Genomic DNA, 12,092 nt, shown 5'->3' on the forward strand with positions numbered 1-12,092 from the left:
TATGAGCAGAGTTTGGCTAAGCTTGGGCAGTTGAAACGGGCTCATATCAGAAAGGAATGGAGCTTCTTCTTTGACTGCATCACTAAAGCTTTTGGGAATAAGTGTTCCAACTTTGATGCCATCCCTATAATGGGTCAGCACATCGGGTATGCTATCATTAACAAAACTCATTTCGATTTTGCAAATGCTGTGATAGGTTTTATTGGAGATAGGATGACAGAGGATAGGAATGCAGTTTACTTTGCTAGATTCTGTCAGCTTATATATAGTTTCTGTTGTGCTGATGAACCCCAACCTGCCAGTACCTTAACTCCACCTTTCAAAATTACAAAATGAGCCTTTAATGACCTGGTAAATGCTGACACTAAGAAAAAGGTGGTTAGACCTTTATAGATTCCTCAGTCTGTAAAACAGATCTCGGTAAATGCTGATCCTGAAACCTATAGATCTATTTATTCTGATGTCCAACCTACCACCACATCCCAAACACCACGACAACCATCAGAACATACCACTCATACTACTCAACCATCCCTCAGAACATATCTCAAATCATATCTCTCCACTTCACAGACAGCTCAACCCTCATCCTCAGCACCTACTGTGAACCCTTCATCTTCCAAGCCTAAGAGGACAAAGACTGTTCCTCAAACACCTCACAAGAGAAGGAGGATTGTTTTGAGAGATGAGTCTGATAGTGAGGAACAGGTTTTTACATCAGACCCTGCTGTAAAAGAAGCTGAGAAAGTTCCTTCTCGGAAGGATTCTGGAATTGGGGAATCTAAGCTTCTCAAAAGGCTTAGAAGAATGACTTATGTTGAACCACCCAAGGAATCCCCATCTTCAAAGAGATACAAGAAACAGAGAGCAAAAAGGCCAGTTTCAGATGATGAGGAAGCAGCACCTAAGGAAGGAGATCAAGAATCTCTGATCTCACAAGAAAAGGAATCTGCTTAAGCCTCTGCTTCTCCATTAACTCCAACTAATGAAGCAGCTACTGAAATGGCTAACACACCATATGTGTCTCCTGTTTACAAGAATGTATCTCCTGTTGATCCAGGCATAAGTGCTGAAATTGATATTCAGAACCTGGTTGTGCCTGAGGTACTTTACCTAGAAGCTCCAACAACAACTAATCCGTCAATAACACATGTTACTGATGCTGCTCAAACTCCAAAATTATCTACTACACCTTCTCTGCATCTAGATGATGATGATCAGAATAAAGGTGAGCATCAGGATATGGTTGTTGATCAGAACTTGGATCCATATCAGCACTTAGAGGATGATGTTGAAGCCTCAATTGCTTCTCATACTGTTGTTTTATCAGAAGATGCTGATTCTGAAAGTTCTGATGCTGCAAATGCTGGAGATACTGGTGATGCTGCTCCAAATGCAGATGCTGATGAAGCAGGTCCTTCAGGACATGCACCTCGACAAACTATTCTTAAATCTGAACTCGTTAAGAAGTTTGTTAGCAGAGAAGCACCAGTGCCTTGGAGTGAAACTCCTGCAGGACAGGAGTGGACTAAGGAATGGAACTCAGTTACCTGTGTTCCATCTGCAAAGAATCTTGCTGAGCACTTGACAAAAGCTGATGAGATGTTAATTACTGATGATTTCAAAACACAGCTTAGAGTCACTGTATTGAGTACTAAACATCTACAAGGTCTCCATTCAACTACTCATACAGAGTTACATAAGATTCAGGAAGAATTAATGAAGCAAGAACAAGTTCAGAAGATTGATAAGAAAAAATTCTTCCAACCTAACTTTGACAGAGTTACTTATATTGAGAAGACTCAAGAGAAACAACAAGCTCAGATTGATGATATTCTGAAAAATCAAGCTTCTCAGCAATCTCAACTTAATGAAATCCAAGCCTCAGTGGAATTGCTTGTCTCTCTTCTCTTACCTGCTGATGCCAAAAAGGGGGAGAAAGGAATTAAGTCCAAATGCAAAACTGATAAGACACTGAAGGGGAAGGATGATGAAAAAGATGACCATTGAAACTCTGGAATGGGTAGAGGTCATAGTCAAGGTAGAGGTTTCTCATCAAGAAAAGCTGAAATCACAAGTCACAGGACAAGTTCTGATACTGGAAAAAGAATCACTTCTGCTACTGGTAAAAGGATAAGTTCTGATGAACTTTTAGATCTTGATGAAGAAATGTCAAGACAGTTATTTCTTCAAGAAAATCCAGGAATGGACTTGGAGAGTTTAATGGAAGAAGAAGCCAGACTTAAATCAGAAAAAGTCAAGTCTAAATCTGAAGCTTCTGGTAAAAAGAAACTTCCAAAACTCAAAGGCATTGTGATAAAAAAAGGATAAATACTAAAGCAACCATGGCTAAATCACAACCGCAGATAGATCCAAGGTCTAAGGGAAAAGAAAAAGTTGGTGAACCTATCAAGGTTTTTGTGCCTCCTGTGAATGAAGAAATTACTGATGAAGATGATGATCTTGCTCTGACTTCAAGAAAAGTTTTTAAGACAACCTCTGACATGGCTCAAGTTGTTCAGAGTCAAGAGATAATAAGTTCTGATATTTCAAAGAAGCAAGTAACCTCTGACATAGCTCAAGTTAACTTGATATCAGAAGATAAATCAAAGACACTCCTACCAGGATTCACTAAAGCAAAACAGACTCAACCTTTGAAGACTGCTGCAAGTGGTTTTGAAGCAAGAGTGGTTACTGGAAAGGAAGCAAGAGATAAAACCGGATTGGGAAGTGCTGATGAAAGAAGAATACAAAACACGACCAATGATCCAACTTCCTTAAGTGAACCAGGTATTGGAGCAACTCCTGAGAGATTGAATCAACTGGAATCTGAAAGAACACATCTTGTTGTACTTCATGACAGATGGTAGGGTTTATCATATAAGGGAAAATGCCATTCCATTGAAGTATTTTGAAGAACTGGAGCATGTATTATTCTTACTTCAAGTGAATGACAAAATAATAGAAAGTGTTGCAAACTATTTGAAGAATCAGATTCAAACACAGAAAAGGCTTTATTCTGTTAGGTCTGACAACACATATCTTCCAAAGTACAGAGATCACAAGGGTGATATAGTTGAAATGAAGCCCAACACTGCCAAGATTATAACTACCTTTCTGGGTTACATGACTGTGGAATTCAATCTTGAGTCTGATAAGGCATATTTGATCAGACTGGATCAGGATATAAGAAAAGCTAGAATTAATGATCTCAGGGCTGCAATCTTTCAAATTGGTGAAGATACTGCAGAACTTAAAGATGCTAAAAGGAGGATGATTGATGAACTCAGATATGCTGAGAGATGTTTGTTGAAGAACTATCTCAGAACAACTCCTGACATCAGAGAGATCAGAAGATGAAGCCAAGTTAAGATCTACAACTACTTAAATTCTGATATGAGTACAGATTGAAGTTGTTATCAGAAGTTAAAGACTGGTAAAGCTTTAAGGACTGTAAGTTGTAGTTATCTAGTCTAATTCTCATGCATTTGTACTTAATGTTTTTGACATCATCAAATATCTGTTAAACTTGTATATTATGCTAATTTACAAGTTGGGGGAGATTGTTAGATATATTTGATAATGTCATGGCTAATATGATTTATGTTTAGTTTTCAGATCTTACTTAAACAGGATAAATCAGTACTTACTGAAAGTCAGGACTTAAGGATATCAGTACTTATATTATAAGGAGATAATCATCAGAAGATGGATATCAGAACTTAAGTACTGAAGGACGTTCAGATTAGGACAGCAACTGATTAAAGGAAAGAAGATCGAGACAAACATAAGAAGAGATATGCATGAAGAAGGAATTCTATGAAGAATAGAATACTTGGAAGAAAAGATATCTGATTGATATATTTTAGGAAGCAGAATTATATTCCATATCAATTAGCGATTATCTTGTAACTGTGTAGTATATAAACACAGATATAGGGTTTACACTATAAGTGTTATCATATTCGAGAAGATTATTCATTGTAACCCTAGCAGCTCTCGTGATATTTGTTCATCACTGAGAGGTAACAGTTCCATACTGTAACAGAGTTTATTGTTTCAATAAAGTTTGTTTTCTGTTACTTGAGTTATTAAAGTTCGATTTGATTGTACTATACACTGTATTCACCCCCTCTACAGTGTGTGTGTGACCTAACAGTATTGCATCACAATTCCAATTGGAAGAATAGGACATTCACTGGAGCCACCGCATATGATGATCAATCATACTACAGAAATCAGTAATCTTTTCTACTAGTAGAAGGACGACACCTTCGTATTCCGGTTATCACCCTTGCCGCATATGGGCTATGTGTCCCATTTCGGGTATACACACAATTCGCAGGTCCTTAAGTACAGATAGTGCTATCTCCCACGGTACTGGCAGTCTCCCCAATACACGAAGTACTGGATCTCTACCCCTTCCTCATCCTTTAAGAAATCCTACCATATCCCAAGAACTTGTACTCCTCGAGTTCCCAAAGCATTTAGCTTATTGATAGGCACAATTCATGTTGCTAGTATATATATGTACTTCCGAGAATTTTCGGAGGAAGTACTAAGATAATGTGAGTTGACCGTTGTCAATAAATAAATAAATGAGGGGAAGTTTCTTTTGAAACTATATTCAAATTATTTAAAATACGTCGAGATAATATTTTTCGATGATCTGAAAGTATTCGAATGACATTCTGAAACTCATAAAGTATCTTAAAATTAGGTTTTATGATTTTTAAATCATATTAATTCATTTAATAAATAATTAATAATTAAATAATAATTATTAAATAATTAAACCTCAAATAATTATATTTTAAAAGAATATTTGAAATAATATTCCTCAACTAATTTACGTTTAAATAATTAAAGTAATCTTTAATAATATAATTAATTGAATTTGAAATGAATAATCGTTGGAGAATACTTCTCCTGTATTAAATTAATAACCGAAATAATATTCATTGTTCAAGTAAAAGTATAGTTGAGGGAAATACGATCTTTGAAAACCATTCTAAATAAATTCAAGGTATTTAATACTTCGCAATTGGACATCGAGTCCATTGGAATAAAATAAGTGCGGACTTTAATCATCTGAAACATCTCTGGAATGTCTCCCGGGTTTTCATTTTAAAACTCTGGCCGACTCTCGGTCTTATACATCATGCTCATGGTAGCGTTAAAATATTCTACGACATATATACGTCGTAACACAATCATTAATTATGTGTAAACTTAAATGCTTAGCATCATAACAAGCATGTCATTTATGCAAAAGATAGTAAAACAATCCTTTCACAACACAACAATATATGGAGTTGGGTTCGTAAACTTTCCTGGGTACTTTGAGGTGGAGGATGCTCTAGGGTCCGCTCGGAAATCTATAATCATAAACATATATCGTTTTCGTTAGATCCCGTTCTTATTTTTGGAGACTCATACATACACACTACTTGTTAATCGTTCTCGCAACTCATTTTACTCTTATTATTCCTTTAAGTACTTATTCATGTCACGGTCGCTTTCTTTTCGAAATACTTTATGTCCGTTTTCATTTCCTTCGTCGGCTCCGCTTATGATTTCTAACGGTTTTCCAGTCACGCGGTCTCGGTTCCGATATTTTTATAAAATTGAAAAATCCTTATTTTCACTTGAAATTTTAAAGCAATTAAGGAACTCTATCTATTATCCTATGTAAAAATTTCATGATTTATGTATATTTTTATGTCGATCATTTCCATTTCCAAAGTTCGTAATTCGTAGCGGTTTTTGTCGCGTAAATCACTTTTACTAAAACGGTGAGAACTTTTAATCCGTAAATTGGAATCAAGTGAATAAAGCGCCTAAACGATCCTTATAACATTGTCTATCATAATCAAGTGTTACTTTTCAATAAACCATAGTTTATACATTTGGGAACTTCTACAGAAACTTTATGTTGAGTTTTGTTCATTTTAGCGAGGTTACGATTACGATCCGAGTTTTTTTTATGTCTTAAATCATTATACCTCTATAAAAAATTATCAAATAATCATCCCAACACTAACTCCTCTCAAGAACATCATGCTCTTGAGGCAACAATAATCAACCTTAGAACTAATTAACTAACATCAAGATTACAACAAATCAACCACTAAAACTAAGTTTATAACTAGGTTTTCAAAGGTTCTTAAAACTTAAACCCTAAATAAAGATTGGTCAAATATTTATACCTTTCTTGAAATCTTGAGATGTGTTCTTGATGGTGGTGGAGTCTTGGGAATGCTTGGTAGGGTGTTTAAGAACCTAAATAAACCATCAAAATCAAGAAAACAAAGAAAAGTACTATTCATTATTACTTTTCTTGATTTTATTTCACCCATCAAACCTTGATAAAATGAGCTCAAAATTTATATTACCTTATTTTAGGATGTATTAATCTTGGGAATTAATGGTGGATTTTTTCCATGGCTAGAACTTGGAGTTTTGAATTTGATTTCCTTGTTTTTCTTGCTTTGGCCAAATGGAGAAGTGGGGAGGGGGAGAGAGAGAGAGTGAGTTTTTCTTGCTTCTTGAAATGCTTCTTATGTGAGTGTTATATGATTTATATATCTTCTAGTATATAACCTAAGACTAGCAAATCTTGGCATATATTAGGACATATCTTGCTAGCTTCATAGGCTTCCAAGCTAATCTATTTAGTTTAGGTTTTAGTCTTACTATTCCTAGCTTGTAGGTCTTCATGCTATCTAGTTTAGGTTACTATTTGATAACCTAAGCATGGTTAGTTTCTTACCATAGTTAGTTAGTTTAGTTAGCTTGGTTCGATACGTTTATTTATTCGTTTACGTGTTCGCTCGGTCGCTTATTCGTTTTCGTAATAAATTCTTGCAAACGGTTCGCGATGTAAATCCGTTAGTATACATTCTTTATGTTTTGAAGTATCGTTCTTGGATTTGAATTTTTAGGATTTTAAATTTGTAATTATAATTTGATTCCCGTAATCCTTGATGGTTCGTGAATACGGTCATTTTTCAAAGTTCATTTTCTTCGAAAACTGATAGCGTTTACACACACTCATTTATTACGTATAATCACGATATCAACTCGGAATCTTAAATTAAAAACTCATATATGGTGTGGTCGCAAAAGTTTTTATTAAACCGCAAGGTTACTATTCATAAATCTCTTTTACCGATGTCAAAAATTTGGGTTCTTACAACTATGTTGTCTAGTGTACAAGAAAGACTTCAATTTGAGCCCCAGTAAGTCTTCGTACCTTGAAAACTTCCTTTACACAATCATTATACACCCATCCCTTAATTCACTTATCTGTACATTTCATACTCGTAGATACCCCAACCATGACTTCCTTGAGAGGTGAGTAAGTGAGGCGGGCCAAGCGCGCCCTTGCTCGTTCGATCAATTTAGGAGATGGAAATAGTTTGTTGACGAATGATAACCTAAAAGACTGTGGGTTTGCTCCCAAGGAAGGTTCATCCGAAGTAGCTAATACCTATCCAATGATAAGTTCACACACAAACCTCCATATTCTCTTTATTATTCTTTTATGCTCATACGTATTCCTGCATCCATGCGCTATATATCATTTTAAGTTTTGCTTATGTTTCATTATGCAGAAATGGCCTCCAAAGTTCCTGCTGGTATCAAAAAAACAGTCAAATATGAAGACATTAATTCTGATGAAGAGGATGTAGGTCCCATAGAAGTCTCCCCTATCTCAATGATTCCACACTCCTCAACCATGGAAAAATCTGGTACTTCCTCAAAGTGGAAGTTTTCCATGGTCGCACCTGATCAAGTAGGACTTCAGTCTCCAAGTCTGGAAAGAGGTTGAGGAGTGGTGTCTGTTATTTAGAGCATTGGAAAGTTTCAGCTATTTATAGAGATGTTCAAGAACCAGGTTTCTGACGAGACAATTTCCCACATGGGACGAGTTGAAAGTGGGAAAAACCGCACCTCTAATTACCCTTGCAAACACCCAAAGTCTGTACCTGCAGCTAAAGCACGGAGAGCGGATCATTGAAGCTACTTGTGTGGACCAATAGCTTGCAGAGGAGGTTAAAGAACTAAAAGCTTCTTTGAAGACTATGGATGATGAGAGGAGAAGATTTGCTGAGATGCTTCATAAGATAAGGGCTTCTGAAGCCAAATTTTTGAAGAAAATAGAGCAGATGAACAACATCTTTGTCATTCTCGAGAAAGAAAATGAGCAGCTGAGTCGGCAAGAAAATCCTATGAACTTGAACTAAAAGTTTCCAAGCTTCAACCAGCCGTAGACAACCACAAAGTTGTGCTTCTTGAGGCTAAAACGGCAAAGTACAAGTCTAGGTGGATAAATAGTGTCAGGGACTTCATGAAATCGACCATTAATATGTTCCCTGACTTGGACTGGTCTAAACTTGGAGAAGATGCTGCTAAGAAGGATGAGGAGATTAAGGAAGAGAAGACAGCTGAAGCTGCAAAGACGATTCCAATCGAGTCCATAGCTCCTGACGTGACGCACCAAGCTTCACTCCCTTTTGACCAGGCCGAGGTGCGTGCGAAAAATCCTCCTTCCAACGAACCTACTATCGACGCCACCGCTGAGATGGTCATTGATGCCGCAGCTACTCACTGATTCCTCAAGGTTAGGTGTCCCTTTCCTTTAAGACCCTTTTTAATTGATCTCTCGAAATTTAATGGTGTTTTGCACCTAGACTATGATAATTTCTCTAGATGAGGGTGTGGGCTCCTCGGAAAGTTTCACAAGTTGTATTTCTACTTAACTCCCCCTTCCCCGTACTTGCTACTTTTAATATTGTGACAGCCTCAACCCCGGGGTCAGGAGTTGACGTCACTAAACACAATTACCCAAAAATATAAACAACATAATTATTATTAAAATATACTAACTTGACCCTAAACCAAGATCCGATCCAGGTTCAAGTATAATTCAGGTTCTCAATACTACAAACTCTTTATTCAATATCTAACACACTCTAACTTTATTCAGCAACTCTTCAGACCTCATGGCCTGATACAAACTACCTCAGAAGAGCCGGATCCAGTAGAGGCGGGAACATGGGTCGGTCTAACTGATCTTCTAGGCATCTGCGAGATATACATAACAGTTTGCAAGGGTGAGCATAATCGCTCAGCAGTACCAACATATGAATAACAGAATAAAAGCAATAATGTAATAATAATAGGAACAGAGCTGTAATCATGATGTCAATATTTCATAATGAAAATCAGATATAACTGGATATCACTAACTAGCATGCTTTATCAAAACATCATAGTAGTGTGCTGTGTAAATACCAGAGTCCAATTTTAGCATGATAATTACATTTATAAAATCGCTGTATCAACTACTTATGCTCTTATGCAAATCACAAATCCCAATCAGATACGTAGCGGATATGTGAAAACAGCTGATCAGGCTATCAACACCAGACGGCTCTAACTGCCATCCCATTTACCTGTTGCGGAACTCAGAGACTAGCTAGGTCTCTGACCTGCTGGACTAATCGGTTTTATAGTGCGCTCAACCGAATTAGCCTCTTACGCCACCTCAATAGGCCTACTCTGGCCCCAATGTATCCCATATCTGACCGTTTTATCCAGTTTTCAAAACACTTGTACCTATCTCATTTCCAAAATCGTTTATCTAACCAGCACACATATAAAATCCATTTCGCAAATCATTTTATTCGTGATAGGTACCTTTCAAAGTTACTTCTCCCCATAACAATTTGAAAACAACAGTTTATAACTACAGGAGATACGTAACTTAAAACGTTTATGTTCCATTACGAAACTAAAACATTTAGCTATTCATATGCACTGAACCATAAAAGAATGGTCAGGGGTACTTACCTTGCAACGCTTTACAAAACCCTAAGTAGCTTTCACGCTGACTTCGATCCTGGGAAAACTCTACTGGGATCTACAAATACATAGTACCCTAATTAGTTATACCGACATGCTTGATATCCTCAAATCCTAATAACCCAAATCCGACAACTCGACTCGTATATCACATCTCTCGAAAATAAATAGGGGTAACACATAGAACATAATTATATACGTTTACAAATATATATTTTTAGAAAATTTTGGAAGCAACTTCTTTATTTATAAGACTACCCGTCGATTATAATCGACGTCAACAATCCTCAACAATCCACATTTTCATTCCATACCAATTCTATATTCATGCACAATTTATTTTCGAAAACATTTTATACGAATCATTTTATTTATTTATAAGGTTTAGGACTCAGAACATCTTCATCACCGTCCACCGTTGACTCACCGAAGTTCATCGTCAACGGTGACACAATTTATTGGCGCCCGATATAATACGGGTCCCAAATAAATTATACCGAATAATATTATTTTCTCGCCATGAAAATTTTTATTTCACGAATGATACTAATTTATTTCCCTGCAGAAAATTAAATAAAAAAATCAAATTTATAATAACCAATATGCTGCGCAAACAGGCCCAACAAAAGGCCCAAACAATCAAATCCAACTACACACCACTAGCCTCACTGTTAGCGGCCCAACAACAATAGCCAGGTCCAAGTTTAATAGGCCCAACTGCAAATGGGTCAAGCCCAGCAAGGAGACCAGCCCACAGACACACAGCATCGCACACACGCGGCTACGCGCTGCCACAACACACACACACAAACACTGGCACACACACACACAAAGTGAACACATACAAATATATATATATATATATATATATATCCATCAAGACAAAGCCATAATCGAACAAGAAGAAACAACCGGGGAAAGTACCGGAAGAAGTACCGGAAACGGCGACGGGCGAGCAACACCGGGAAGGAAAACAGAAGAGAGAGGAAGAAAGAAAAAGAGAGACTGAGAAACGAGAGATTAAGAGATTGAAAGAGAGATAACAGAGAGTAGAGAGTAGAGAGATTTCGAAGAAGGCAGTGAACAACCGGGGGGGGGCGATTTTGTTTCTCTTTTTTTATTATTTGATAACTGATGTTGCAATACAAGGCATACACGTGTCCCCCGGTTAATAAGAAACTAACACGTAGTATTTAAGATAGATACGGAGATTTTGGGCTCGGTTTTGTCTCGGAATTTAAAATTAACGGGTAAAGGTGCACGAAAACAATTCTCGAAAATTACAAAAATAATATCAAAATGTCATAAATAACCCGAAGTTTACAAAGATATAATTTTTGAAATTTTTAAAGCACTTTTTAAGGTGCGCTTTGTACCCGCTTTTTAACATATAACAAAACGACGCGCGGGTCAAACGATTCCCGAAAATTTTCAAAATAATTTTAAAATTCTCAGAATATTTTAAACTTCGCAAATTATGAGTTTCATAATTTTTTTGAAGATTTCCATAATTAAATATGGATTTTACAATCAAACACATTCAGCAAACCATTTAAAAATAAATAACTAATAAAATATTGATTTCTTGTTAGATATATTTGATAATGTCATGGCTAATATAATTTATGTTTAGATTTCAGATCTTACTTAACAGGACAAATCAGTACTTAACTGTTGATCAGTACTTATACTGGAAGTCAGGACTTAAGGATATCAGTACTTATATTATCAGGAGATAATCATCAGAAGTTAGATATCAGAACTTAAGTGCTGAAGGACGATCAGATAAGGACAGTAGCTGATTAAAGGAAAGAAGATCAAGATAAACATAAGAAGAGATATGCATGAAGAAGGAGTTCCGTGAAGAATGGAATACTTGGATGAAAAGATATCTGATTGATATGTTTTAGGAAGCAGAATTATATTCCATATCAATTAGCGATTATCTTGTAACTGTGTAGTATATAAACACAAACATAGGGTTTACACTATAAGTGTTATCATATTCGAGAAGATTATTCATTGTAACCCTAGCAGCTCTCGTGATATTTGTTCATCACTGAGAGGTAACAGTTCCATACTGCAACAGAGTTTATTGTTTCAATAAAGTTTGTTTTCTCTTACTTAATATATTAAAGTTCAATTTGATTATATTATACACTGTATTCACCCCCTCTACAGTGTGTGTGACCTAACAAGTGGTATCAGAGCCTATCTGTTAA

Source organism: Apium graveolens, chromosome 10 (genome assembly GCF_009905375.1).
Source record: "Apium graveolens cultivar Ventura chromosome 10, ASM990537v1, whole genome shotgun sequence".
Taxonomy (NCBI): domain Eukaryota; kingdom Viridiplantae; phylum Streptophyta; class Magnoliopsida; order Apiales; family Apiaceae; genus Apium; species Apium graveolens.